Source organism: Stegostoma tigrinum, chromosome 3, assembly GCF_030684315.1.
Source record: "Stegostoma tigrinum isolate sSteTig4 chromosome 3, sSteTig4.hap1, whole genome shotgun sequence".
In the NCBI taxonomy this organism is placed as follows: domain Eukaryota; kingdom Metazoa; phylum Chordata; class Chondrichthyes; order Orectolobiformes; family Stegostomatidae; genus Stegostoma; species Stegostoma tigrinum.
Window position 1 is genome coordinate 116,034,810 of NC_081356.1, and position 27,259 is coordinate 116,062,068.

At 42.1% G+C, this 27,259-nt stretch overlaps 1 protein-coding gene across 5 annotated transcripts in view; it reads right to left on the reverse strand.

The window, feature by feature from the left end:
- Positions 1 to 27,259, reverse strand: part of tenm3 (teneurin transmembrane protein 3) — a 3,293,451-nt gene that overhangs the window by 413,363 nt on the left and 2,852,829 nt on the right. The window contains exon 1 of one of the 5 annotated variants that reach the window (XM_048526872.2): positions 6,416 to 6,503. The exons of the other annotated variants lie outside the window; for them this stretch is intronic. The gene's annotated coding sequence lies outside the window, so the exon portion shown is untranslated. Of the gene's footprint in view, positions 1 to 6,415; positions 6,504 to 27,259 lie in introns of those variants that run through there. 5 annotated transcript variants of the gene reach the window in all.

Below are 27,259 nucleotides of genomic sequence, written 5' to 3' on the forward strand. Positions count from 1 at the left end.
TCTCCCAATAAAGAGTCGCTAGGGATTCACACAAAGCATTCACACTCGTCAGCTGCTAATCCTTTGGCACAGTGCCATGGAGCAATGACAGGGGTTCTCTCAATAAGAAGGCCGATGAATTGATTCAATAAGAGTTCAGTCGATGGATTAAATTGTGAACTGCGCAAGTGGAGCAGCCACGCAGCATTTTGAAAAGTGTGAGGGGGTGTGTACGACAAACAATAATCCAAGCTTCCAAATTGTCTCGATTTGTCAGCAACCTTGGCCTTTATTCTCAGTGGGTACACATGTCATGCACAGTGCTACTCAATAACAGTGGGCTGGCAGGTATAAGGTTTGGTGCTTGCTCTGTGCTGATGCAGACAACCTTGGTGGGTCTGTGACGTGCCGTCCCCATGGTGGACAATGGGGAACTGGCGCAAGATAGCAACATTAGAGAAAGACTGAATCAGTTTTGACTCTGATTTGCCTAGAATCAACTCCTGTTTCGACCCTTCCCCCACCTGCGTGACTGTTTACCTGGCCCCCATGATTAAACCTGCCCCATGAAGGAGCTTTATGGTGTTAGAGGGAAGGCACATTTTAGAGCTGAGCCCCACTAAGTGCCATGAATTTCAGGAAATGGTGGTCAAGGCAAGGAAACTGGAAGGGAACAGTTCAGGTCATACAAACGAATAGCTGGATCAAAGGACGCAAAATAAAAGATTGGAAAAATGAAAACTAGAATTGGTTGAAGTCACATCTGTGAAGCAAGGATGGTAAACTTCAATATATTGGAGAGGGGAGTGATAATGATCAGCCAAAGTCCATAATCCCAACTGCTACCAAGTGTCCAAACACTCAGTGAGAAATGGACTGGACCTAACCTCAATACTACACCCAACTTCAGTCACAAAACTGGTTGAATGGTCTCTGGACAGTTACTCTCTTATCTCAGGCACAATGACTGAGACCGTGTGAATGAAACATTGGTGGTGCCGATGACAACTCTGCAAAGCCAGAATGGCAACCAATATTGCTCTGAAGAGGGAACAAAGTGGAAGAGACGGAGCAAGCAAGAGACGTGGCCCTTGGATTGTGTGTTGATTTGAACATTCCTACATGGTTCATAAAGTGCTAATTTGAAAAGATTATAATACAGTAACTGTTCTGCTTCATTAAGCTATTCTTTATGGCATCTGAATCATTCACATGACGTAACCGAGTGAAATCAGTGCCAGGATTCAAATACACCCAATTAAAGAGAACTATTTTAAAGATTTGACAACGAAATCTGCCCTGGATTCTGCCATTCACAAGACAACATGAACAAACAGGATCAATCTTCTCACAGCTAAAATTAACATTCTTCCCTATTAATGTGGTCGACACTGATTTGAAATAGTCACCCAGTTACTATTTTGTTGAGGCAGACGGTACACTAAAGAATGCTTATCTAATGTAGATCTGTAAAGTCAGGTATCTAATCTATTCATTGCCAGTGGCAAAATTTCATCTTGACTGTATTCAGGTAGCTTTGCAGAAAGTTTGTAAGCAAGCTTTGCATTTAAATGGCACCTTTTATGAATTCCCAGCATTTTATGTCAATTAAATACTTGCGAAACATAATCACTTTTATTGAAAACATTGCAGTCAATTTATCCACATCAGGATCTCACAATCAATCATGCAGCAATGCTATTAGCTGCAAGTTAAATCTAAGCCAGTCGGACACCATCTGAAGGTGGGGAGACAATTTCCATTTGCGTGCTGATGGCAGACAGCCCTACTCTGCCATCATCCTTTTTAGACATCTTCTTGCCTTACCCTACCCAATCCCTGTTCAACTCCATTGTTAGTCAGTTAGGCTGGCATCCAATGTGTCTCAATGTCAGTCACAGCTCAACATTGTGGAGACCCATGCCACTGGCTTTGGAGCCTGCCAGAATGTCCACGCTGTTGCCATTAATTCCATTCCATTCCCTTCTATCCCCCAACATCCTCGCCTAACACAGCCACTTTTTCATGCTAACCTGAATCACCAGTAACCTAGATGTTACATTCCTGACGAGCTCCCGAGCCCCATGTCATCCCCAACTCTTCTACAGCCCCCTACACCACCCTCTGCAAACCTCTACACATTGTTCACTTTGTTACAGACTACATTTTGTCTGATTCTGTTTCTGTGATGGTTCTTTGAATGTACCTCTACATTAGCCAAGATTTACATGAACAAGCAGGAAATCAGGGGCTTCTAATAATATTGTAGCATAAAACCCAGTTACTATCTCCAAAGAACAGCCAATAATAGTGACATTTTGAGCTCTCTGCCGTGAGCTTTTAATCCAGGCAAAACAAGTGAGGCAGAGCTATGTTCGGACTTTCAATCTGCAATCTGTGCTGATGTGCCGACTCTGACCCTCCTGCACAACAGCTTGGCTGGAGAAATCTGCCTGGGAGGCTGGCTTTCTGCAAGCAGTTATGGCTCATAAGGAATTAATTTGGCAAGTGTCAATTCCTCAGCATGTCCCAAACACCCTTACAACCATGATCATGCCTCATGATCCTTTCCCTGGAGGCCCAATTAGCATCAGCATGGTCTGTGAGAGCAAGCGTCTGCTCGTCTCAAGAGGTGCCTTTGTTCATCATTGATCCAGGCAGCTATCAAGAATGAAAGAATGCATATATAGGAGTTACTTATTTCAAATGGATGATAGACAACAGCTATACTCATGATAGAACCAATAGATGCATACAGCATAGAAACAGTCCCTTTAGCAACCAATGAAAACCAAATTACACTATCCCCATTTACTTGCCCTTGGTCCATAGCCTACTATGCCCTGGCATTTTAAGTGCTCATCCGAATGATTCTCAAATGTTGTGAGAATACCTGCCTCCCCCACCCTCTTAGGTTGCACGTTCCATGCTACTACCACTCACTGGCAACATAATCATATGAGCATAAACAGAGAATTGGGATTTGACCCATTGTGAACAGGTCATTGAGTAACTGAAGTGAGTGTGTGTGAGCGTGCGTGCGTGTGTGCAGGCTTATGATACACACACAACGGATATTGAAAGAAACGGGATAAAAGTTTGTACCTACCTATCATTCATTTACTTTGGTACAGTAAATGAACTGTTTTTCACATGTCACAAGGCAAATGAAAGCCTGAGTTGGCTGATGCCACACTTCCTAAGACAGATTCAAACATGTTACAGCGATGTGGAAATACAGAAGTTACTGACTACATGATCAGATGTTACTTCAAATGAACAATGCTGGCTAAATCAATGGTAGCAATGTGTGCTATCCTTTTCACTTTGTCACTAACATGAAGTCCCGAGAATGAAATGAGGAAAATGCTGGGCAAACTATGTTTCTGATCAATTGGAAAGGTTGAGTGAGAGATAGCGGAGGAAGTGGGCTGTGTAAACTTGGAAGGCTCTTGGAGTTTCAGGGATTGAGTAGCTTCACTGTGCGCAGGAGTAATACTGTCCTGGCATCGGCTCATCAATGCGAACAAGCTTCAGTATGCACATGTACACAAGCCTAGATAGACATGGGGAGCTGGTCTGGCCACGTGGATATGTGTCAGGAGTTACAGGGAAAATGAAAGGAAATTCTGTGTCTTTTCCATCAGGAAGTATTGTCACTTTGGTCTTTCCTTCGCACAATTATTATTCTTTGGAACTAGCACATGTTTTATCACAAAGTCTCTGACTTATCTGTACAATGCAACCCATGTAATTTGTCTCAGTGACAGAAACTAAACAACAATGAAGCCTTGCCAAGGGTAGTCACACAGCTGCTAAAACTCTGGACATGTTCAGAAGGCACTAATTCAGATGTGACAATGCAGTCATCACTCACAGTTTGAAAACAATCATGGTTTGACCAGAAGCAAATGGTTGGAGAACTTTAAGCCCATGAGTTATGCCAAAAAACACCCAAGTTCATGTTTTCCACAGTCTTTCCCACCAGTTCAAGAATCAGTGTGCTTGGGTCAGAACAACCTGCGAAACTAGCCAGCGTTTCAGGTAAGGGGCGTGAGGTTTTTTTGACTTTTGTCCTGATTCAAGAAGATTCTTCAAATTGTGCTCATCTTCATGAACACATTGCAGAGATATTTTAAAAGCAGTCTGACATCAATACATGTGAATATACATATAATGAAGGAACTGAGATAACACAGTGTGGAGCTAGAGGAACGCAAAAGGTCAGGCAGCAGCAAAGGAGCAGAAAAGTTGACGCTTCGGGTCGGGACCTCTGAAGAAGGGACCCGACCCGAAGTGTCAGCCTTCCTGCTTGTTGGATGTGGCCTGACCTGCTATATCCCTCCAGCTCCACATTGTATTATCTCTGACACCAGCATTGGCAGTTCTTACAATCTCTATGAAGTAACTTACTTGTGTACACCAGTGAAATTATTAGATGGTTCAGCAGAGATTTTTACAAGATAATTTTCAGTGATTATAAGGCAGCTTCCTTAGACATGAAAGCACCCGAATTAAAATGTTTTTATTTTGGTGAAAACCTCATTTGCACAAGGTTCCCACTCCTATAGACATAAAAGGAAAACTTTTAATGGAAACCAGATAAAAAAAAATCACAAAACTTGTCCAATCACATGGGGTCTCTTTAAAAAAAGTTACATATGTTATTTGGTAAATACATTTTATTGTAAACTTGAATGGTCACTGAGACAGTGCAACTGTGATTATATTTTTGGTTCAATTTTTCAACTGTTCCCAAAGTGCAACGTCTACCATGTGTTTTTTTTAATGAACGGCATTTTTTTTCCCGTAATCTGTCCGCTGGGTAAATCTTGTGTTAATTGTCTCCTTTTCAAGTCCACCGAGCCTGCACACTTTGCCCTCTCTGCGATGGGATCTTTCTCCCCATGACTTCTGCCACTCCCCAGTAGGGGGAGCTTAAGTATAAGCCCCATAAAATGGAATCACATTCGATATTTGCTCCCCTCTGCTGAACAATGCCTCTTTCTAATCCTTGAGTGCTGTTTCATACATAGTTGCTACCTTTACATCTCAAATCGACGCTGGAACTGTAGTTCATCAAGCCCATGGCTTTCTAAGTCCCTGTATTCATCCACACACGCAAGCGTATTAGAGGATCTAACTGTCGAAACAGAGTAAGCAGCACTTTTTTTTAAATCATACAGTGCACTATTACCTGGATAGATTCAGAATTTGGGTAGATTCACATGGTTAGGTCGGCAACAATTTAAAACAGTGATACATATTCATACCTTGCGTGTAAATGCACCAAGTACAAAAAAATCGTAACCGCTGTTTTAAAAAGGGTACAAAACTTGCTAATGAGCTTATGAATGGGTGATAACGTCTACATTACTAACTTGTAGTTTCTAAATAAAAGCCTTATCTAGCAGATTACCGGCTACGGATATATTTCTCCAGCATCTGCAGTTCCTACTATCTCGGATAGATTTCCCTGCTGTGTTCAGCTTGGCAGAAAAGTAGATATAAACAAAACAATTCCACTTTGCTCTTTTGTGTACTTCCTTAAAAGTGGCAAACCTGGCGATTTCTACAAAACACCCTCCCACTTGCATTCCACAGTCATAGCTTCAAGTAGCCGGCACGGATTGTAACACAAATTAGCTGCGCTCACACCTCAGTAGCCAGCCTCATATATTTATGTTTCTGCCTGTTTAGTTTCCTACTTTATTAAGTTGAGCTGTTTCGAACGGAATCAACACAGTCATTGAAATTCAATCGGTTTAGAAAAAACCCAAAGCTACACTCCCAACACCCATCATGTTGCAACACAGCGTGTAAGTCCCTCTCCAGGAGCTCCACTTTATCGCCGTGCAATCCTGCAGCAGTCGAGCACTTGAATTATCTTTCAAGTTATTGCTGGATATGGAGCACACATTAACAAGAAGGTGGTTCCGCTCCCTTAGCTGTTTTGAGGACACCAGCTGCAACCGAAATTAAGACTTTACAACGTCTCGCCAAAACACAGGCTGCAGTAAATTCGAAATAAAATCACGCACCCACGGATCCAACTTCTCTAAAAGCAATTAGGGAACGATCTCAAGTTGCAAGCACCAGTCTTTATATTACACTTCCCGGCTGGAAGCTACATTGTGTCCCCTACCAACTTCAAATGTCACACGTGCTGAACCTTTCGTTTCCTTCGAAACGGTTTAAAGCAAAAGGAAATCTCCTTGTGTCTCACATGAGTGTAACAATCTATTCTGATTCAGATTAACATACCCACCCCCACCCCTCTCCAATCCGGCTCATCCCGTGAAGCGCTAAACCAATGCATCACGATAACATAACGCTGGCAACAACATATATGAATGACCGTGCGTTCTGCCAGGAATGATTGTTTATCCCTGGTCCCGGCCGGTTAGGTCAAACGGCCAAGAGGCTGCTCACCCACCTTTCTCCGCTGTCTCTCCTCACTCTGTGAGAATGAATAGCTTGAGAGCTTGCACAATGTCTGTACCGGCCTGACCCATCACTATCTTGGATCACATTACACAGGCCGGCCCTCGGGGGCAGAGCGGGGACCTGTAGTCAGCCAGGATAGGCTGAAACTCCCAGTAGTAGGAGAGGGAGGGCTGGGCTACACCAGCTTCAACCTTTCGTACCAAGGTTAAAATCATACCAAGGAACATGCACATCACAAACTCCTTTTGCGTTGATTATTGAGGTGGAGGGAGACACTGTTACTGTGTCTGATTCCTTGATGAATAAAACAGTTTGTCAGAAAGGGAATAGGGTGGCAGTTCACTTGGAATGAGTTACATGTGTTCTTGGATTGTTCTAGGTGTCAGTTAGTTTTCCCTTCTCCACTGCCTTTATTCGAGGCAGTTACATTTTCCAACAGGTCCATTTCAATTTTGTTCTACATGTCTGAATTCAGCGAAATTAGTTTTGGCTGCACGTTCAAGCGGTAGATCAATTGCATCTGTTTGCACTCTGGGACTGAATTAATAAAATATGAGACAGAATTCGACTGTAGGTACAGAATGATCAAATCTGTCTCCATCAGTCTCTAATCAACCAGTTTATATTCAAAACTGTTCACACACAGACAGAATCCCTGCGATGCAGAATTTTCTCAATCAGTCTGTTGTGAATTAGATTTCAGCCACAGAAAGAGAAGACCGCCTACTACCAGCGCACCCCACCACCCCCGCCATTGTTTCCTACATTGCTACTGGCCAAATGTTAAAATAAACCAAGGACACTTACTTTCCAACTTTAATGTGCAATGCTTACTTTTGCTTCCTGCCAGCTCCACAAATCTTGAAATTTGCCTTGCAGATCACATTCCCACATTTCAGTGTCTGTCAGAGGATCTGGCTCCATGTTGAGGAAGACTGGTACTACCACATTATTTAAGTGAAAAACTGGATCTTTAACTCTTGAAACAAACTGTTTGGACATTTCTACAATTGTAACTTTGTCACCAAGCGTACGATTTTTTTCTAAGCTATTGAACTGACAATCTATTTTCTTTAATAACTTTTGGATCCTACAATGCAAGATATGTCTACCTTTCTGGCTTATTGGGCTACATGATGTAATGCTCTATCTCAATTAGCAGCTTGTATTTATATAAAAGTACAGAGTTATACAGCATAGAAGGACGCAAGTCAGCCAACTGTGCCTGTGCTGTTGGCTCTTTGCGATATCCACGACTTAATTCCACTCCCCTGCTCTTTTCCCATAGCCCACTACATTTTTTTCCCCTCAACTAGTTCTCCAATTAACTTCTGAATGTACCTATTGAAAATACATCCCACACCTTTTCAAGCAGTGCATTCCAAATCTTTACAACTCTCTGTTGCAAAAGAATGTTCCCACGTTACCACAAATTCTTTTGCACATCATGCTAAATCAACCTGCTCAAAATAAACTTTCTTCAGTTGCTGCAAAATATTTCCTTAGCAAAATAATTCATAGTTTTGTGCGACTCTATCCAGCTTTCCCCTCACTTCTGTGGTAAAGACTAACCGCAGCTTCTCTCTAATCTTTTAGTACAACTGAAGTCCCTCAGCCCACTGGAAAAGCTCTCTTGCATTCTTTCTTTTCCTGTCCTTCCTGTAGCTCACTGCCTCGAACTGGAAACAATACTTCAATTGAGGCTTAACCAGTGTCTTATACAATTTTAACAGAACTTCCTTGATTTTTACACTGTCTGCTGCTGTTTCATGGATGCCATCTGACCCACTGTGATTCCCAGCATTTTTTGTTTCCTGTAATAGTTGAAGTCACCATGAAGGCCCAGCCTGATGTGTGGTGAAGCTCCAGTTAAACTCAGCATCAGTCATCTCTCTACAATCAGAGGCCATCTTCGAGTTACCCAGGGTTACGGTGACTTTCACTTCAAATCTAATGTTTGACTCATATTTCCATTCTTTATTCTTCCTTCCAAGATAGATTAGTTGATGTAACTCTGCTTTAAATTCATCTGCCAAGGGCTTACACATTTCACTAGTCTCTCTGAAGTCTGTTGTGATTCCATTTTCCAGTTTCATGTCACCTACATACTTTGACATACCACCCTGTCCCCAAATCCAGCTTTTAAAAGTATACTAAAAAGTGCAGAGATTCTAATATCAATACTGGGGGCATGGTATTGTTTAGCTTTTCCAGTCTGAAAAGTAAGTATATTCACGGCTCCTTAGTCAATGTTTGTACATATGCTGCCACTACTTCTTTAATTCCAAGGGCGTTAATTTTGCTAACAAAGAATGTAGTGGCAAACAGATATTAACTACCATGATGCAAACTCAAACTGTATACCTTTCAATGTAAAGATGCAACTGATGTTAGAATGTCTGTTCTTAGCACAATGAAAACACGTTATTCACTATAATTTACAATCAGGTTCTAGCCTTTCTCCTTTATTATTTTGGCATCCTTCTGTTTGCTCCTGAAACAACTAACTTTTCCATCTGCAGCTTTTCTATTCCTATTTTCTTATGGGTTTCCAGACAACTATATCCTCACATCTGTTTGTGAGAGATATCAGGGGATCTTTCAGGTTTTTGATACTTGATCATCTTAGAAAGTTTTATGTTCTGCTGAAATGCTACTTTGAAATTCTCCCATATTCAAGATTTCCTTCACATTCTCAATTTCTTTCTCAAATATAAGCAACTGAAACCATGGTTCCCATACCATCTATTTACTTCTTGAAACATATACCTTCTACAAATATTTGATATGTTTCTTTCTTAAAATCCTAAATTCTAATCGATAAACTTTAAGGAAACGTTTGCAAGTGTTGAGTGTTGCTTTTTTGAACAGTCTCGTAGTCCTCACATTGCTCTGCTGTTAAACCGGCGCACACGTACATAGCTGCATCCAAATCATTTTTCAATGCTAAAGTCCGGACATGTTTTGGCTATTTTGGCTTCACAGCCAGTTTTTTCAAATGAGGTGAACTATCTCTTGATGCCATTTGCTGAAAATTTAGACACTAAACATAACCCCTAGAGGGTGACAGGCATCTAGAGTGAATGGCTAGGAGGGTAGTTATAGAACATAGAACAATACAGCGCAGAACAGGCCCTTCAGCCCTCGATGTTGCGCCGACCTGTGAACTAATCTAAGTCCCTCCCCCTACACTATCCAGTTGAGGTGGGGCAACTCACAAACTTTAAAACCATTTAAAAAGTCATATTAAAAGTACTTAGATGAACACTTGAAGAATTATAACATTTAAGACTATGGGCCTAGTGTGAGAAAGTGGGACTAGTGTAGGTGGTATTGTATTTTTGGCGGTACAGACTCGATGGGCTGAAGGACATTTTCTGTACTGTATGATTCTATATTTCTGTCTTAACATAATCAACAACTCAAAATTTCAGCCTGTCGCCCAGCATTCCCGATTACAAATACTCAAAATCCAGAGAAATAGTTCTCATGTCTTGACTCGATTTTTGTACTTTACAGACCCCTTATGAGTCTTTTCCATGGGCTGCTAAATCAGCTTTATGACTTCTTTCTCAGTCTGCTGTCACAAACCATTTCCGATTCAAGAGCCAAGGTCTCTTTTCAATTTAGATAACTAGAACACTTCTTACCTTCTCACAACCTGGATGCTTTATAGGCCAAAGCCACTTCTTCCAGCATGGCTGGTTCTCCTGAACAGAAATGTAACCTTCCTGTTCTGCAGTCACAAAAAACCTGACCCTGATTGGCCTCCTCCACTTGTCATTAACTCAGCAGTATTAATATTTCATCTATTAGTAGCACAGACATCCAATCACACAATTAACTGAAGACACATACCCACTTCAAATGAGGTGTTTCGGTCGTTGATCCAAATGACTTTCTGATCTTTATGGAATCTTTCAAAGAACTAACAAAAATACACTTGTACTTATTTTAAAATCCAAACCCATGCAGGGTTATGGGGATTGAGAGTGGGGTGGTGGGTCAGGGTGGGATGCTTTTAGGCGAGTCAGTGGCCTCTTTCTGCACTGTAGAGATTCTAATGACAATACATACACACACATTTTTACCTTCTATTATGGTCTCTCATGTAAATCATCAGGCATTATTACTGTGAGTTTGGACTGCATCACCTTGGCTTTGTAGAATGTGGCAGCCTAAATTCTAGGAGTGGGATTGAAATTGGTTTCTCCGTGGCCATCTCAACTATGCTTACATGTAGCAACTGTAGACAGCAAACTCAACCAAACCCAAACGTGTCACTCATAAAATGCTAATATTTCATACACTTTTCAAAGGAGATTCTTTTTGTTCACTGCATTTTGTGCAGAGATAATTGCTTTAAGTTTCACAGTTAAAGGGAAGTCCTCACTATACAGGAGCATCAGTCAGAGATAAGACCAGAAGGTCTATAGGGAAGAGTTGGTCTGTACTCAGCTGTGTCCATAGTGATATATTTATAAATGGTATGAGGAAGTATTGTTCCCATGGTTACACTATGTTGTAATTTTGCCTTATCGTCTGCTTTTTGAGTACCTTAAACTTTGGTTGATAGAAGGTCAGCATAAGTGGATGAAAGTAGGCCAGTATGGTGACTTACACAACTAAGCAAGTTTTTCATTACATATGAGTTACCAATAGAAGGAATATATTGAGATATGTGTGATGATTTTATTTGAGTCATTGCTGCAATCTTGAGTCAGAGTTAGGACACAAAGGAAACTAGCACCTCTGTTCAAATTGATAAACTGCACATGAAGGGCACAGTCACTAAATTAATGACACTTCACGCACAAAGAAAAGAAAACTTCAAGCTGTGGCACCTTTATACCACAAAATATTAACATTAAAAGAAAATTCTATTGCACTTAAGCAACGTATGAAGTTCCAGCCAGTCAATAATGATCAGTTAGACACGCTGTCATTACAAAAGCAAATGTTAATTCACTTGTTTAAAACATCCAGTCACAAAATGAATGTTGCTGTGAAGCATCAGTTATTATTGCATATCCTAATTGTGTTTGAGGAGTTGATACTGAGCTGCATTCCTGACAAGGTAACTGTTTCCGAGTATTGTTCAATTCCTACTGTGTGGAAGCAGGCCATTTGGCCCATGGAGTCTACACCAAGCCCTCTGAAAAGCATCCCAGCCAGACTACTTACCCTGCCCTTTCCCTGTAACTTTGCATTTCCCTTGGCTAAGCTAACTCACCTGGCTTGCATATCCTGGATACTATGAACAATTTAGCATGGCCAATCTACTCGATGTGCACATCTTTAGACTATGGACAGAAACTGGACCGCCCACAGGAAACCCAGGCAGAGACAGGGAGAATGTACAGACTCGAAAACAGACAGTCACCTAAGGGTGGGATTGAACCCAGGTCACTGGCACTGCAAGGCAGTAGTGCTAACCACTAAGCCACCATGCCACCCATGACAGAGGGCAATCAAGAGCCAGCTACAATGATGCAGATCAGACTGGGTTCACATAAAAACCCAATCAGGTAAAGACAGCAGATTTGCTTCTCTAAAGGTTATGAGTGAATCAGTTGGGGTCTTGCAATAATTCAGTTGGTACATGCTCACCATTTCTGAGTCTAGCTTCTTATTTCAGATCCATTTAATTAGTTCATTTAAATTCCCCAGCTGATTTGGTGGAGATTTGAAGTCATGCCTCCTGATTATTTGGTCAGGCCTTTCTATTACTAATCCAGTAATGTACCCATTGTGTTATCTCATTAAATGCCCTTAAATGTTAGAATTAAACAGTCACTAGCCACTCAAAACAAATCTTACTCCCATATACGGTTGGTATTGCTTTACATGGCCCAAAAATATTATGTTATTAACTGTTTCTCTCAACCGCCATAACTTATTAAGATGATGCATCAAAGTCATGCCACTGAGAGAGAGAATTGGGGATAGTCATTGGGGATTGTGGAGTATTTTTACTCTTTAAAGTATGGGTCAGCTTCTAATTAAGTTGAAACTGTCTTGCAAACTGAAGAGGCTGGTGAACAAAAAGGGGAAAAGAAAGAAAACACAATGTAACAAGGGAAATCTCCAGAATCATTTTAAAACAGTTAGATGCCATTTCAGGTCATTGTGGAAATAGGCAGGCTTGCCTTTTTCATCCATATTTATCTTGTGAAACAAAACAATGACCTTATGAGCTCATGATGACTGCTAGTACTTTACCAAATATGTAGTGGTAACCTTGGATTTCAGCATTGCTGCTGATTGCTTACAGATTTATCCAACTCATCGATTAGACTGCAGTTAGAAAATGATGTGCAGTTTCAGATCTTTACTGTAGCAAATGTTCAAAAGTGCAAAAGGTAGCCAGAAGAGTTTTTAGTTATTAATGAGCAGGGAATGGAGAAATCAGTTTTTTTTTCATTAGTTTAAAGGTGATTCGATAAAGGTGTTTAAACTTATTCGAACCTCTGACACTGTAAATTACAAAAAACGTTTTCCACTGGTTGGTGAAGCAGAATTAGAACTTTAATTTTAACAACATCATAAGAGGTTGGTTGAAAGAGTTCTTGCATGACAGAGTTTCTGGGACATGGCATGTTCCAATAGAAATGGCAGTGGAATCCCTAACAGCCTTTTGAGAGGAAAGTGGATCGATGTTTGGGACAAGAGAAAACAACGGGATGAAACAGACAAAATTTAAAAAAAACTGTAAATCAGGAACAAAAACAAAGTTGCTGGAAAAGCTCAGCAGATCTGGCAGTATCTGTGAAGGAAAAAAACAGAGTTCATGTTTCCGGTCCAGCAACCCTTCCTCAGAACTGATGTGGACAGCTCACTTGAAGAGCTGGCATAGGTGTAGGGGGGAAATGAATGGCCTTTTGTTGCAAAATGTTATGCCTCTGCAAACCTAATCCTGACATTAAATCAAAATGCCATGAATGTCTGCCTCAGTTTCCAGTACCTTTACCTGAGTAAAAAGGCCATGGGTTTGAATCCCAACCTGAGGCTATAAGCAGGTCAATGCTGAGTGAGTGCTGCATTGTTGGAGGTACCGTAATTCAAACAGAAATTGTGTCATGGCTCCATTCCGAGTGGTGGATGTGAAGGCATCCTCATTACCATATCAAAACCCATCAATATATTCTAATTTGTATGGAATCTTCTGTAAGACAAGGCTGCCCATACATAAAGGAGTTTATTGCACATCACAGTAATTTATTGCTCAGGGGAGTTTCTCAGAGGTCTAGATAAAGAGTCATGTTGGATTTGAAAGGTTAACTCTATTTCACTCTCCACAGATGCTGCCTGACCTGCCGAGTTTCTTTAGCACTTGCTATTTTTATTTCAGGTCTTCAGCTTACACAGGGTTTTGTTTTTATTTTAGGAATGAATTGAAAGCTAAAATTACTACACCCTGCAAGGGTGCCACTGCAGAATTGCTGGCTTTCTTCATCCTGTTGCGTGTACCAGGCTCAGCAGTTATGAGACAAAAGGAAGTCCTTGAACAACATAAAAATCGTAAGTTTAGCTCTGCCTGCCTTTATAATCCTCCACATTCATCCCACTGCAGCATCCACCCACCTTTCCTCTGTGCCTAGCTTTCAGAGGAAGGTCAATCCAATTTAAGTTGGACACTCACTAGAATTGGACAAGGTAGTCAGTCACACGTGAAAAGTCTCCTGAGATTGTAAACAATAGCATTATTGAGCGAGATTCCCAGCTGTTCTGCTTCTTCAGTAATGGAAAAACCTGGATAATTGTCATTTATGTGCAAGGATATCAAACATTTTTTTCTCTCCGGCTGCATTTTGATTGCCATCAAACTTACAGCCACACTAAATGACATTAAGGATCTTTTTTAAATGAGAGGGCCAGCAGAAATAAAGCCCCAATTGAAGTTAATAAGAGACACTGCTGTTTTATGGCTGTGGATTTGCAAAGGTCTAACAGTGGGGAGCCAGGGCCTGTTAGAGAGCCTATTAACAGCAGCATACATTGAGCAGGTGCACTTGCTTTTCCTAGTCACCCGAAGCCGCAGAGAGGCAACATGAAATTGATTTTAAGAACAGGTAAAAAGCGGTGGCTGAACAGCAGCCCGATTAATTTTCCTGCCCTCCTCTTGATAGATTGCAGCTAATGGTAAATGCAGGGTTCTCTCTGCAGGAAGATTCACTTAGAAAGACAACTAACATAACGGAAGGACCGATTTTACAACCTGCCACCGCAACGGACAGTGCAGCATTTGCCCGAGTCCGTCTTGATTGATATTCAGCACGGAGGTGGGAAAGTGAGGTTGCTCTCCTCAATAGCCCCTGTGATCAGAAATGGTCTCACCCCTTCCACCAGGGACTCCCTTTTAACTCAAAAACTGGACTACATCAACAACAATATCGTTTTTATTCTGGCTATTTAGCAAAACATTTTGCATCTCCGAATTAATTCAACGCAGTTTGGTTAATAATCAAGTTGATCTATCTACCTCTCAAAATGAGCTCCGTGGTTAGAGACTACTGTAGACTGACGGTGCCCAGCGTGTTTGCTTGGAATTGCTTTTGCCCTGTTTTAAGCAATTATTAGTCAGTTAACAGTCTTGCAATTCTCCAAATGATTGGTAACGGGGACGTCACGGTTATTCCTCCACCCTTCATGCTGTGCTGTTCCTCAGATCGCTTCATTGTGACATTTCAGTATGTGCTCAGACCAATTTCAAGTGATACTTCAGCAAATGTGGTGCAAAAGCCGGTTTATTTGGTGATTCACAGGGCACTTGGGGAATACTTACGTCACATCCCCAAAAAAGACAATTTCAGTCACAATAGCCCTGAAACAGGAACTCGTTTAACCAAAAAAAAGTTTTTAAAACTGTCAGCATAGTCAATGTGAAACATATTTTTCGTTTCTCCCGTATACAGGTAAAAGCAGTGAGACACGGCCTTTTTCACATGTCTCGTTTGGGTTTCCAATTTACAATACTCGCCGGTTGTGAGTCTGGACAATGTTAACACTTAGTTCTTTCAAAACTCCCCTCCCATTCTACAAGTAGCAATCTGTAATGCATCCCGCGTACTGAAAAACAGCTGAATTAGCACAACCGGGGAAATACAGCCACCCCCGCTCTTGTTTGCACGGCTCAAAGTCACACTATACCAGACATCGACTTGCATAGACTGCTGTTTTAGGTGCGTTATTCTCAGTGGGCGGGCTGCAGCAGCATGATGGCTTTGAGCTGGTCACTCAAGTCTCTGCCTGAGGAGAATTACCTGGTAGCTAAGGGGATGTCACCAAGCTTTCTTTTTAACCCGACGGGAAAGCAGCTCACCTCCTCCCATTTGTTGCATTTATTTTATCTGCATGAAATATTTATAGAATGAGCCAACTTGCATCAGATAGTAGGGGTCAGAGCAAGGCTAAATATATTTCATGAATATTAAACAGTTCTGTTCCATTCAATACCATTATTGTTGACCACTTTTTTGCTTGTCAGCCCTCGGTTTTCTGATGTTACAATGATCATCTTTAAGTCATTTGCTTGCAAAAAAATTTAGTTAAAGGAACATGCAGGAGTCAAAACCCGAGTCTAATATTCGTTGAAATGAAATTAAAAACCTTAAGGAATGCAATGAGATGGTGACCTAATGATTTTCATTTAAGTAAAAAATGGAAGCTGTGATGGAAGGACTGTAAGTTTTTTTTCTGAATAGTTGAGGCAGGGGGCAGACTTCTAGATGACCTTACGGTAAGAGGCTGGTTGTAACTGTTCATACTTTTTACTCTCTCAGGTGAGCCTGGTGCATTGCAGTAACAAAGCATGGTTCTGATAGCTAGATAATAAAATGTGAGGCTGGATGAACACAGCAGGCCAAGAGATCTCTGATGAAGGGTCTAGGCCCGAAACGTCAGCTTTTGTGCTCCTGAGATGCTGCTTGGCCTGCTGTGTTCATCCAGCCTCACATTTTATTATCTTGGAATCTCCAGCATCTGCAGTTCCCATTATCTATGGTTCTGATAGCTTTTCATTCTGGTTCAGCTGCTTGTCATGGGCGACAGACAGAGCATTCAGACTTCACAACACAGTGGAGAGAAGGAGACGGAAGATGATCAGCAGGGGATACTGAAACAGGAGGCACGAGAGGGAAAAGTAGAGATGGGGAGAGGCGGACTGTAATCAGTGAGGTTTTCCAAATCCTTTCTCTGCAAGGATTTGTGCTATTTTTGAAGGAGAGAAGCAGCAAAAGAGATGTGTAAAAGGGAAAGCAAAGTGTGGAAAAGGGATACTTAGAATTACATTGGATATATGGCATAGAAAGGGCCACTTTGGACCAACTAATCCATACTACGCTAAAGTTCCACTTAAGCATCCTCCAACGTTTTCTCATCTAAATCTACCGCTGTAATCATCTATACCTGTCTTCAGCAAATCCTTGTCCTATTTTTGCTTTCTTAAATATACTTGTACTATTTGCTTCAGCCAGTTCCTACAGTAGTTCATCACTCTTTGGCCGAAGACAATGACTTTGTTGGATTTCTTGGTATCTTTATGTTATGTTGGTGGTCTAGTCCCACTGTTCCCCACAACAGGAAACATTCTTTCTATATCCACTCCATAAAAGTATTGCATCATTTTAAAATCTCTGTTCAGTCAACTTTCAGCCTTTTTTCAAGACATAACAGACCCAGCCTGTCAATTCAATCCTAAAATCCACTCCCTCACATTCCTCATGCCATCCTTCTCTGCCCCTTCTCTAATGTCTCTATCTCCTTTTTATGAGATGGCAACTAAAATTAAAACACAATCTGAACATGCTTCAATATAGCATAACTCTTCTAATTTTCAGTTCCATTCATGATAGTAACCAGTGAAGCCTGATATGGAGTATATATTAGAGGGTGTGTGTGTGTGTGTGTGCATTAGTGTGAAATTGGGAGAATGAACAGGAACAGTCACAATATTTTGGTGTGTTGGAAGGATGTGAAAGCACTGGAGGGGACACAGAAGAGTTTCACTATGATGTTGCCTGGGATGGAGCAATTAAGCTATTAGGAGAGGCTGGACTGACTTGCATTGGTTTCTTTAGAGCAGGGAAGACTGCACAGGGATGTGATTGAAGTCTATAAGACTATGAAGGGTGTGGACAGGGTGAATAGAAAGCAATTGTTTCCCTTGGTTGAGGGAACAATCATGAGAAGACACAGTTTTAGGGTAAGGGGTAGAATATTCAGAGGGGATTTGAGAAAAATTTTTTCACTCAGAAAGTGACGAGAATCTGGAATGCGTTGCCTGGGAAGGTAGTGGATGCTGGAAACCTTAAAACCTTTAAACATTTATTTGGATGAGCACTTGAAATATTATAACATTCAAGGATGCAAAACGAGTGCTGTAAATTAGGATTAGAGTGCCTTTAGTAGTAATTATTGTCGACGCAGACTCAATGGGCCGAAGTGTCTTTTCTGTGCTGCATGACTGAATGATTATATATTTTCACAAACACGTTAATAACTGGAAAGTCGTGGAAGGATTAACAGGCTGATTCTCAGCTTGTTGAACTGTTTCATGAACATTCAGTCTCTAGGCATCAAGTCTCAGAGTGGGGCTTGAATCCAGCCCTTGGTGACACAGAAACAGGTATGTTGCCCAATTAACCTTAAGCCCTGCTACATCCTGACAAGCTAAAGGCTAGTGTTGAATCGACTGTCATAATCTCAAGTGTGTTGCTGACCTGTATTGGCTTGGACATTGTTCTGCAGGAATGTAAGGAAGGTTTGTGAATTTTTGAAAGCATGCTCTAATACTTTTCCTTTTTCAACATGTATAATATTACAATTCGACTTGTCACCCGGCTGAAGTGGTCATTGTTGGTGTACTCTGGTGAGTGAGAGATACACTTCCTCACATTAAGTGATTCAGAAAGTGAGAATAGAAGATACAATAGATTACATTCCCTACAGTGTGGAACCGCCCCTTGGAGCATCCCACCCAGACCCATTCCCCTATAACCCACACATCTCTGAACACTACAGGCAATTTAGCACGGCCAATCCACCTAGCCGGCACATCTTTGGACTGTGGGAGGAAACCGGAGCACCCGGAGGAAACCCACACAGACCCAGGGAGAACGTGCAAACTCCTCACAGACAGTCACCCGAGGCTGGAATTGAACCCGGGTCCCTGGCAGGTATACAAAAGTACCATGCTACAATTCTGGAAAGATGAAATTAAAAAAGAAACAGAAACTGCTGGAAATGTTCAGTAGGTCTGGCAGCATTTGTCGACAGAGAAACAGAATTGGTATTTATACACTGTTTCACTCTGTCCTTGGGTAGACCAAGTCAAGTAATACAACTTAAAACAGATCAAGAGTTGCCACACAAATATGGTAGACATCCACATCCATAATGACATAGGGACTATTACAGGGAAGCCATCCACCTCAAGAAACACCATCAGCTAACAGACAGTGAAGCAGTCCTACTGACAGAGGACCTCAAAATAAACCTGTACAAGCATCTGAAATCCTGTCACCTTGACTGGGACATAGCCCACATCCTACAAACTGATGACAGAACTACCTCATTGGTGGACCATCTCATTGGTGGACAGCAAAAGTTGCCAACTGCAAGCTGGTAACTAACCTGTGTACTGAAGTCCCAGGTTTGAACTACAACCCCTTGAAGGACAGGCTTGGGAAGATCTGGCCACTTGCTCCACAAGTGGGCCATGGGAAACAGAAATCCACGTCTGCCTACATATTGAACTCTTGCCTTGAGATCCTTCCAGTGCAATCATTCGCACTGTGTCAGCTGATGCCAAAGAAGGGATTGTTAACCTCAATGATAAACTGCATCTGCTTGCCCAGCTATATGAATAAAAGCCCCATTACAATCCACAGCTGCACCCACTGACCACTGGTCTTTTTTGCAAAGCTCCCTCAGAGGTCATCACCGCCATGAGGCACCCCCTCTCTCTCCCCTAAATGCAACAGAAGCTCCGCTTCTTTCAGTGGGGCTGCCAATTGCTTAATGCTGGAAGCCTCCTGATCACCCTCCAGCTTTGGGAGCCCTTAACTGGACAAAGGTTTTTTAAATACATTCATGGGATGTGGGTGTCACTGGCTGGACCATCATTTATTGGCTACCCCAGGGTCCAGTTAAGAATAAACCCACTCTGTTGTGGGTCTGGAGTCACCTGGCAGTGTCCCTCCCTGAAGGGCATTAGTGAATGAGATGGGCTTTTACCAACAACGGTTTTATGGTCATCATGAGACTCTTAATTCCAGATTCTTTTCTTGAATTCAAATTCCATCATGGCAGGATTTGAATCCACATTCCCGGAACATTACCTGTGTCTCCGGATTAATAGTCCAGTAATAATACTACCAGGCCATCACTGCCCAAAGTATACGGCCCAGCGACTAAACAGCATATGTGCTGCAAAGCATGTTAGCAATAATGCAACATGTGCTCAGGATTTGGAAATGCCCCTCCAGCATGGTCTTGTTCTGAAACTGAAAATTCAGCTCAATGTTTCAGGGTGAGCTCTATACAAGGTCTGCTTCATCAACCAGCATCTTCTGGACTTCTAAAAATCACAGAAAATGGGGTCATTCCTGGGTTCTGGCTGTTCTTGTATCTTCCTTCTAATGATCTTTGTGATCTTAAGGGAGTAGCCCAATCACTATGCTACCTCCATTTTTCCTATCCAATTAGATGACGGCAGGCAGTTTACTACTAACAGGAAGGCCAATCAGAAGGAGCAACAGTAAAGCCAGCCTGTATTTCATGGAGAGGAGAAGGCAGCAGAGGAAGAGGGAGGTCTGGGATGAGGTAATCAGGTGGAGGTGCTCACAAAAGGGTCCAAGAATGGTGATTGAAATATTGGCCAAGAACATGTGACGGTCTTTGCTATGAAAGTGGGGCCCATCCTCCAGAATGTGATCCACTGCAATGAAGCCTATCTACGCTCACAGCTCCTAGCTTTTTCTCATGGGGAAACTTGCCTGGACATGCAACTCCCTCAGGTTAGTCATTGCAGCACAGTTTCCTGCTATGTTGAGGGATCATCCTGAACTCAGCTCAGTTTCCATGGGGCTGAAAACAAAAAATGCTGGGGATCACAACGGGTCGGGCAGCATCCATGGAGTGACAGCAACCTAATTGTTCAAGGCTGACAAAGAGTCATCTGGATTCGAAACATTAGCTTGCTCTTTCTCCATGGATGCTGCGTGAACCTCTGTGATCTCCAGCATTTTTTTTTATTCAGTACAGATTTCAGCATCTCCATTCAGTTCCTACATCCAGTTTCCACAGGCCCTGGAAAACCAATCTCCCCCACAACTCCCTTTGCTAACTCCATTTCCCTATCCAGCGATGCTGTCAAAATTGATGTATGCTTTGGATTTTCTGTTTTTACTTCCAATAATTTAATCTTTGATCTACCAGTTCGCAAAGGAGTTGACATTAAAATCCTTGGTTACATGTCTCTTTGGAAAGGCACAGCTATATCTTCTGTGTTGATTTAGCCTAGCTTTGAAAATTCTGGCTTAATAATTTTTTAAAAAGTCACTCCATAACAGAAAACAATGAATGGGCTGACAGCTGGCCGTTAGGAATTACATGTAGTACACTTAATACGTGCAGCCCTTGACAAAAGATACAAATTTAGTATGCTCTGTTCTTTGATAAATGAGATGAACGTATAAACAGCGGGTTCCCTTGTTGTGTAATAATTACAGGGTAGTTGCAAAGCTATAAATTTTCCCTACTTAGCAGTTAATTCTCTGGAAAACCAGATGGGCCAGCCAACTCTCGAGATACTTTGAAGCAAAGGCCCACAAGTCTGTACTTTTCACCTTGCCTGTGCTCTCTTCATTATTTCCCTGCACCATCAGTCAATCGATTTACTACATTACTTCTGCATCAGAAAGAGAGATCATATGCTGATTTAAAACAGTCAGTACTGCCTGCACAACAGATGCGCCTGCTTGTAAAGAAATCTTATGCAGGCCAGCCCCAGTACGAGCAATATCTTCACACAAGACAAAAGCTGCACAGGCTGGAAGTATGAATTAAAAACAGTAAAAGCTCAGCAGGGTCAGGCAGGTCTCTGGTGAGAGTAACATTTCAAGTCAATTACCTTTCATGCTGAAATGTCATGACTTGGAAAGTAAATTCTGTCTCTCTCCATAACAATCACCTGACTTGCTGAGTTTCTCCAACTTACCTTTGCTTTTATTATTGTCATTCACTTGGTGATTGTTTCTTTCATATTGATGCTGATGTGCTGTTTGCGCAACATGGGTCAACACTCCCAGCAGAAGCCCATTCAATCAGGGAGAGTTGGCAGTATGTTGGCAATGTCACTGGGCTTGTAATCCAGAGACCAATGCTGTGGGGACATGGGCTCAAATTGCAGCTGCTAAAGCTTAAATTCTATTCATAATTCTGGAACTAAAAGCCAGGCTTCGTAATAGTGACCAGGAAACTGTTGTTGATTGCTGTAAAAACATGTCTGGTTCACTACTTCACTTACAAGGAAGAAACTCTCCATCTGGTCTGGTCTAGATGTGTCTCAAAATCCACAGGATTATAGTTAACTCTTGACTACCGTCTGAAATGGTCCAACAATCCACTCACTTCAAGGGCATTTAGGGATGGGCAACAATTCTTTTTAATTCATTCACAGGATGAGGATATCGTTGGCTAAGCCAGTATTTATTGCCCATCCCTAATTACCCAGAGGGCAATAAGAGTCAACCACATTGCTGAGGGTCTGGAGTCACAGTGAGACCAGACCAGATAGGGATGGTAGTTTCCTTCCTTAAGGTCCATTAGTGAACCAGATGGGTTTTTCCCAACAATTGACAATGGACTTAGGATCGCCATGAGACTCTTAATTACAGATATTTATTGAATTCAAATTCCATCATCTACCATGGTGGGATTCAAACCCAGAACACTACCTGTGTCTTTGGATACATAATTGAGCAATCCTACCTCTAGGCCATTTCTTCCCCCAGTTTTTTGAGTGGTATCCCATGAAGAAATTTTCTACCAGGGAAAACCAGTTTTTTTTTAATGTCCCGCTATTGACAATGTCACATATGGACACCAGTGATGGCGACAGATACCACATTGTGTGAAATGACTTCCAAATGTGCCATTGACACCAATACAAACATTGTCCTTATTTTGCATTTGGCAAAGACTGTTCATTTTGTCAGACTTGAAGTCTCGAGCTTGCAACTGTTTTTAATAAAGGCATTCATGAGATGTGGGCATCACTGAATAGTCCAGCATTTATTGTCCATCCTCAATTGCCCTTGAGAAGGTGATGGTGAGCTGCCATATTGAACCGGGTTGGGTAAGGGATTGAGGAGCGCTGTAAGTATCTGGTCAGTACTCTGTTTTCTTGACACCTCTGCAGACAGTAGTGCAAAAGGAAAATACATCTGCTCGCTCTGACCGCTCACTCCTCAATCCCACAATGTGTAGATTTTGATGTTACGCTGACAACACAGACTGCTTGTTTCTCTTATCACCTTGTTCCCTTTATTCACAATTTATTTTTGATAATCAGACATTTCAGTGAATTTACATTTCAACAAAGGAAACAGCAGAGATGTGTTCTGATTGAGATGTTGGCAAAGTAAGTGATGGAGATTCCATTGGGCATCAGTCTGCAGGCACTTACATTGTTTCACTGTGAGCTGTCCACAGGCACATCCTCACCTCATTGTCTGCTGATGCTTCTCAACCTGAGTTATTTCCCTGGCAGCATTTTTTGTCATATGGTGTTCTGCCAATGCTTTGTGCTCTCATCGGTAGGGCACAGGATACGAGACTCCTGTCTAGGACATGGATTGAAATTGCACTGTTGTCTGTTGCACTCATTAGCCATCCAACCAACTGATCTTGGAGCCCAGATGTAAATGACCGTGGTGGCGAGAGGTGCCAGCGAAACACACCGGCAGAGGTCCAAAAATCTGACTGAGATTCACAGGGATTCATTTTCATCAATGGTTTCTCGATAATTTAAAATAAAAATTCCTGAACCAATGTAGCAAAATCCTGACTTCTCCCTGGTCCCACTCCCACATAGTCAGAAGATCAGCGTGAGTTTTCCCACACTGATCATGACCCTGATGTTTGAATGATATACCTATTGTGGTGAGGGTGCCCCCTGGTTTAGTCTTCTGGAAATCAGATTCCTAGTGGACTGTCTCCATCTTCACTACAATGGCAGGTGTTGTAAGAGGTGTCTTTCTCAACCTGTGCCCCACCACTCTCCTCCCTCTACACACACACACACACACACACACACACACACACACACGTCCATGCATACATACACACGTGCACACACGCACATATGCACGCACATACACACACATTCTCTCACTCTCACACATACACACACAGAGCCTCTGTCTTTCACACACACACTCTCTGTCTCACATACATACACAGACACAGACACACACATGCACATGCACACGCACACACACACACATGCATGTGTGCACACATACACACACATGCATGCACACACACATGCGTGTGTGCACACATATACACATGCATGCACACACATTCTCTCTCACACACTCTCTCACACACACACACACACACACACAGTCTCTATCTCTCACATACATACACGCACAGACACACACACATGCGCATGCACACACACTCTCTCACACACACACATGCGCACATGTGCACACAAACACACATGCACGCACACACACACACACACTCTCACACACAGTCTCTCAGTCACATACATACAGAGACAGACACACACACATGCTCCCGCGCACACATACACGCTCACGCACACACACACACTCTCTCTCACATTCACACAGAGACATACACACATGCTCTCTCTCTCACACACACACACACACACACACACACACACACACACTCTCTCTCTCTCTCTCTCTCTCTCTCTCTCTCTCCCTCTTACACCAGCACACAGCCTCCAGACACCTACTGGGTTCCAGCCTCAGCAGGCGTCTGATCAACAGTGGAAACATCCACTGTTCCCAAGTGGGCACTTACTGTCCCCGTCTGCAGCTGCTGGGCAGGTAGCTGGTTTTACCCTCATGTCAACAAGCTCATTCAAAGGAGGGAACATGTTAGGAAGTTGGCTCTTGTGTTTTACTCGGCCCTTTAGCTCTCAGTCTGTCTTCCTTTCTGTCCTCTGCTTGGCCAGCAAAGTTCAACCCTACCCATCTGTCACAGTGACAAATCCCATTATAGACATAAGGCCTCACACCCTGGTTTGTGCAAACTGTTTCCCAGAGAGGCAAACTGAAGCTGGCTGTCAATCTGAGTACAGACCACTTTAAAATAGCATGGCCACATGAGCAGGCTAGGGACCTCACACTCATACAATGTTTCTTTCTGACTTCAATGCTCTTGGCAATTACGCGCCTGATTTTAACTTGTCATTTTCTCCAAAAGCATGCAAAAGAAACCAGATGTTTGATATTCATTGACACAGCAGCAGCACCATGTTCAGACCCAAGGACTCATTACTATCAAACCAATCGGTTGCTTCCACAGCCAGGGTCTCTCTCTGTGCAGAGTAGAGTTTAAACTGGAAAGTTTCCATTGTTATGATTGAAAAGTGTTTTATGGTTTTCATATCAATCTCATTCGAAGTCAGAGATTTACGACAAAAGGGCATTTTCATGGTGGTTAGCTGTGACCCATGGTGTACCACAGAATTCAGTGCTGTGATTCCAACTAATTATAGAATATATTAGAATCAGAATTAGAGTTGGAGAATCATAGAGTTGTACAGCCCTGAAACAGGCCCTTCACTCCAACTTGTTCATGCTGACCTTAATACATTATTCTAAATCGATCAAGTCCCATTTGCCAGCCTTTGCCCATATCCATCTAAGCCCTTCCCACTCATTTACCCATCCTGATGCTTTTTTAAATGTTATAGTTGTACCCAGCTCCACAACTTCCTCGGGCAGCTCATTCCATACACACACCACCCTCTGTGTGAAAAAGGTGTCCCCTTCGATCCCTTTCGTAGCGCTCCCCTCTGACCTTAAACCTATACCCTCTAGTTTTGGACTCTCCTACAGTAGCAAAGAGACCTTGACTGTTCACCCTATCTATGCCCCTCATGATTTTATAAATCTGTATAAGGTCACTCCTCAGCCTCCGAAGCACTGAGGAAAATAGTCCCAGTCTGTATATCCTCTCCCTATAGTCAAACCCTCCAACTCCAGCAACTGTTAGCTTTATTGTCACATATACGAAAATGAGCGCAGTGAAACATTTACTAGTTGCCACTTTCAATGCCATCTTAGGTAACATAGTTTCTAGATACAGATGCTTAAAGTACAAATTTTTAGGGGAAAGTACGAGAAAAAAAAAATTGACTTGTAGAAGGAAAGTGATTATACTATGACTAAGTATACAGATGATATAAAAATATGTGGGAATGACACAGCTACAGAGGAATGCAAGATAATAAAATGTGAGGCTGGATGAACACAGCAGGCCAAGCAGCATCTCAGGAGCACAAAAGCTGACGTTTCGGGCCTAGACCCTTCATCAGAGCTCTCTGTTCCCATTATCTCTGATACAGAGGAATGCAGTCAGGTTAAGCAAAGGGGACAAACTTGCCTGATGGAATATAATGTGGGAAAATGTGAGGTTCTGCACCTTGGCAGGAAGAATATATGAGCTATATGTAGTTTAATTAGAGAAAGACTGCAGAATACTGCAGCATGAAAAGATTTGGGAGTACACGTGTTTAAATCACAAAATGCTAGCATTCAAGTTGATTGGGTAATCGGGAAAGCAAATGGAATGTTGGCCTTTATTACAAAGGCAATGAAAATAGGGAGTTCATGCTAAAATTACAGGGAACTAGACAGATTACTGCTATAATACAGTGGACAATTTTGGACCCCTTATCTCAAGCAAATACTGGCATTGGAGGCAGTCCAGAGAAGGTTCAGTAGGCTGATACCAGGTATGGAGGGAGGGACTGTCTGATGAGGAAAGTTTGAGTTGGTTGGTCCTGTAGCCATTGGAACTTGGGAGAATGACAGGCGATCTTGAAACATACAGGATTCTTCGGAGACTTGACAGAGCCGATTGTTGCTTCCCCTTGTGGGGATGTCTAGGACTGGGTCATAATCTCAGACTAAGGGGTCACCTATTTAAAACAGAGATAGGGCAGAATTTCTTCTGTCAGAGGACAGTACAAGCTTAGTGGTTAAGTCTACTCAAGACTGATACAGACAGATATTTAATCAGTACTGGAGTCAAGGGTTATGGGGAAAAGGAATGGTGTAGCAGACCTGATGGGCTGAATGGCCTACTTATAGTCTTAACACTTATGGCCTTATGATTGATACTAGATGATAAAGTTATCTGTGTGTTACTGATTGCAAACTGTATGGTTCATCTGCAAGAATGCTTCCAGATAAATAAGAATGGTATCATTACAACCACAGTTTAAATAAAGACTTTCATTCATATAGCACCTTTCATGGCACCAGAAGATCCTAAAGTAGTTTGCAGTCGATGAAATATCACATGTTGTTGTAAAACATGTGAAATGGTAGAGATGGTGTTGTAGATAACACAGTGTGGAGCTGGAGAAACACAGCAGGCCCGGCAACATAGAGGAGCAGGAAAGTTGATGTTTCATTTGGGACCCTTCTTCAGATGCTGCCTGACCTACTGTCTTCCCCCTCAGCTCCTCACTGTGTTATGTTTGACTGCAACATTGGCAGTTCTTATTATCTTGGAGATAGTGTTGTCGTTTTTATTTTATTCATTCATGGGA